This window comes from Myodes glareolus, chromosome 8 (assembly GCF_982192425.1).
Source record: "Myodes glareolus chromosome 8, mMyoGla1.1, whole genome shotgun sequence".
NCBI classification, from domain to species: Eukaryota; Metazoa; Chordata; class Mammalia; order Rodentia; family Cricetidae; genus Myodes; species Myodes glareolus.
Window position 1 is genome coordinate 106,559,348 of NC_142033.1, and position 4,053 is coordinate 106,563,400.

General features: G+C 49.4%; 1 pseudogene; it reads left to right on the plus strand.

Moving 5' to 3' along the window:
• The first annotated feature begins 473 nt into the window (after positions 1 to 473).
• Positions 474 to 659, plus strand: LOC148121243 (Nuclear RNase P; annotated as a pseudogene).
• Positions 660 to 4,053: the final 3,394 nt, after the last annotated feature.

Here is a 4,053-nt window from a genome sequence, read left to right on the forward strand (position 1 = left end):
TACTCGCTGTTAGAGACTCGGGGCAACAGTCTCATAGGGAGGCTAGTTTGATCGTGTTCGAAGACTGCCTTTCCTGTTCTTAAAGAGCCACAGAGCTTTTGGAGGTGATTTTCGCCTAATTTTGTTAAGAGAGCTCAGTCTCTGGCTCTCACGTACAGAAATTTTGATTGAGAAAATGGGCTGGCACGGTGGTGCACACCTGTAATCCCAGCTACTCAGGAGGGAGACGCAAAATTGCACTGGAGAGTGCTAGCTCGTTCGGGAGGCGTGGCCATACTAACCAGTTGCTGGCGAGGAGTTTGCTAGAGGTCTACGAAAAGCCAGGTCGCCATGGCGACTTGGGCTGGCTAAAGTCCCTGTGACATCAGAGGCTATGTGTCCCGGCCTTCTGGCGGGGCTATGGTTTTTGGAGGACTTTTTCAGCACCTGAGCGGACTTGCACTGACTGAGGCGGAAGCTGCGTGCGGTGAGCAGCAGCGCCGCTTAAGACCTAAAGACGGAGACCCCTGGGAAGGTCTGAGACTGGGGCCCCCCGCGGCCCTAACCGGGCCCCCTACGGGTGGGCGGATGCCCCCCCTCGCCGGAGCTTGGAAAAGACTCACGGCCGGCGGTGCGAGTTCGATGCCTGAGGTGAGGCAGGGCGCACAGGATAAACCTGCGAGCCCGCGCACGGCCCGGGGCGGAGCCATGCCTTTGGGCCATGCGGAGCGCGCCACGGTGGGCCGCGCCTCAGAGGCGGAGCTGCTGCTGCCGCTCACAGCCACAGCCGCCAAAAATTTAGTCAGATAAAAACATTTGTCGCCAAAAATTCAGTCAGATAAAAACATTTATCCCCCAAAAATTCACAACGTCCCTTTGTCAGCAGGAAGTAGTCAGATTGATGGTCTACGCCCATTCTCCCTCAAAGAACTGGTCCTAATTATCATAATAAAGGCGCGTCAACCTGGTTACCATTACCTATTGCCTCTGGCAACGGGTGGAATAAAACAATGCTACCTAGAGGTTTTTCCATCTGAATAAGGGAGCTGGAGAGATGGCTCAATGGTTAAGAGCACTGACTGCTCTTCCAAAGGTCATGAGTTCAATTCCCAGTGACAACTGTTTTGGTGTTAGACAATAGAGGGGGACTACCAGTGACAGCTTCCCCCAGAGATAGGATTTCTCTTGCATTCTTTACATTTAATTTTTAATTCAAAATTTTGCTGGTACAGGCAAACAAGATTTGCTCTTTGAAACGGAGACCTGCAAGTCTCTAAGTTCAAAACCAGCCTACTTCCAGTACTGATTGTGCTGAATTTTTACACTGAGAGTTTTTAATACTCTTAAATGTTAATTTGGGAGGAGAGTTTTGTTTATGTTTTTCTAGGAATGCTGACATACATCTGGGTGCCAGCAAGACCGACCAGAGAAATGAAGGATACTGCTGTGGAAGATTCGTGCGGAGGCAGCAGAGATGACCTTCTGGGCGGTGCCAAGAGCAGCTGTTTCACACCATCGACTTGAGCAACACCCTGTGCAACCTCTTATCTCTTAACAATTTTCTGACTGACTCTATTTTGCCTTTTCCTTCCTTAGGAATGGGTGGGAGCAGAGATATCCTTGGCATGCTGTGTATAGGTGGAAGTGCTGTATGTCTTTGATTGGTGTGCTACCTGCTAGTCCAAGTGAGGTGGGGACCAGATTGGAAAATAGTCTTGCCTTATTGCTCTTAAAGACATTAATAGGGGGAGCTGTTTGGAGCCACCTGGAGGCACAGGTTGGTCCTGCAGTTTGGAGGTATACCTGGCTTAGCCATGTGGGGCTGAGCACCCTTGCCTGCACCCTTGCTTGCACATGCTCAGACCAGCAGAATGGCATTAACCAATCAGGACAGCGTTCAAGCCTCTCCACCGTTTAAAAGCAGCTGCCTCGGGGCCCAACGCTCTCTCTAAGCTTTCTCTCGTCCCTGCTCTATCTTCCCTTCCCCCAATTTTCCTCAATCAAAGGGCTCCAAATAAAGATGTGACCAGAGAAGGAATTCTCGTTTTTGGTGGCGTTCATTCCTGCTGGACAGGATGCGCCCCGCAGTTAGTCACCATAAAATGGTAATTTGACGCATTCAGGATGCAAGGCAAGGCACTGCACTCAAGGACGGCTTTCTGCTGACTTTGAGAAGAGCACGCCTAGCTGCATGTGGGTTGATGCCCAAGGTCCCACCTCTAAAAAATGACATCGAATCAGTCTGGCACTCTTTACATGAAAGACACCTAAGGAGGATCAATGCAAGGCTCTTGTTTCACAGAGAACAGGCCTCTACTCTTACCTATGGCGTCTAAAACAAAAAGGGGGAACTGTAGAGAACTACTTTGTGCCACACCTTAAAGATGGCACTGGCTTCTGCCTTCCACCCACCCCCCCCCCCCGCCCCGATGGTGAGGGCTCTCGGTTGTAAATAACTCCATACATGGCTAAGGCTAAGGATCTGGCTTGCTTCCGCGTTTCTGGACCTATCTGCATTTCCCATGTAGCATGCTGGGGTTGGCTACCCAGAGGCTTATTTAGCTGTGGGCTGGCTTTCCCTGGGGTCAGAAGATTATTCAAGGTTCCTGATTAAACTGCATTGAGAAGAGTCTGGTGTTGCATCTTCTTTGCTGGTCAAAGCGGACACGACATCTACACACTTATGAACACCTGATATTTTATAATGAAGTCAGAAATGTACAATGCATAACAGAAATCATCTTTACCAAATGGTGCCCTAACTCCACATCTAATAGAGGGCTCACATCCCAAATATATAAACACTGGAAGCCCATGTGGAAAACTGTGATCCATGCTGCTGCCAGTTTTTAAGAGGAAGGAAGCTTCTTTTGCAGACCCATAATTGAGAATGAGAGACATTGAAGGATGTTGTGACAACCTCTCCCAGAAACAAACAAATCAAAATAAAGACAGTCCAGACCGGGAGCTATTGAAGAGAGTCCTTAAAAATGTGATAAAATTGTTGAAGGAGACCTTATCGTTTCAGGGGATTGGATAGGGAGGGGTGCAGTGAGGTAGGGAGAACAGGAGAAGCTCGCCACTGGAGTGATCATGTCGTTCCTCTGGAGGATATGCTCCAGTATGACTGGGTGACGGTGAGGCTCCATGTATTTGAGGATTCCTTGAAGCACGAGTTCATATTCATTGTGGTCCGGAATGAGATTGAAGGCACATTTGCCATAACTTGCCACAGAGGGACAGCCCAGAGATAGAGGAGTGGTTCCAGGGAACAGATGGGGACTCTCCTCTCTTCTGTCCAGCCGGCATAGGACCAGATGATTCCCTCCTTAGCCCTGTGAGCTCAAGGCAAGACTATTTTATAGAGGCAAGGAATCCCGAGATGCAGTCCCAACTGCCACATCAGCCCCTCCGGAGCCCCTGGTGTCTTCCTTGCCTGTGGTGAATGCCTGCTGGTGGTCTCCAAGAAGATCTAAGTGCCTGAAATGGTGTGGGAAGACTACCTGCCACTGCTGTTCACAGACTAGGAGCCACAGACGCCTTCCTTCCACTGCAGAGTTGGAGTTTCTGGCTGAAGAATGCAGCTGTGGCAGGTCTTCTCCTTACAAGTTCTGTTGTCCATGCACCAGCAGCTGTGTTTGGAAAACTCTCAGCTGAAGCCTTGTCTTATTGTCTTTCCCTAAGCACCCTCTGGCACATGTAGAGATCTGTTCCTAGGGTACCCTCGAGAAGACCAAGCTGGAGATGGACACTCTGTGTTACCAGCTCCAGGTCTACCTGGGCCAAGACCTGGACAAGTGCAGTTGAAAGATCCTTTCCCAGGTGATATTCACCAAAACCCACAGGGAAAAGCAGGCAGGGAGAGTGTCTTAGGGCTTAGGACTTATAGATTGGGGCATATTAGCTGGGATACTAATCACTCACCTCTTCTTCCTTTGGTTCAGGTGGTGCTTGTGCCTCTAGGGGCTATTCTTGTTCTGATTGACTCAGCTGGTGTTACATATACAGTTATCTATGACCTAACATTGATAATGTACATGAAGAGCATGTGTGTGTGTACATACACAAAAACAC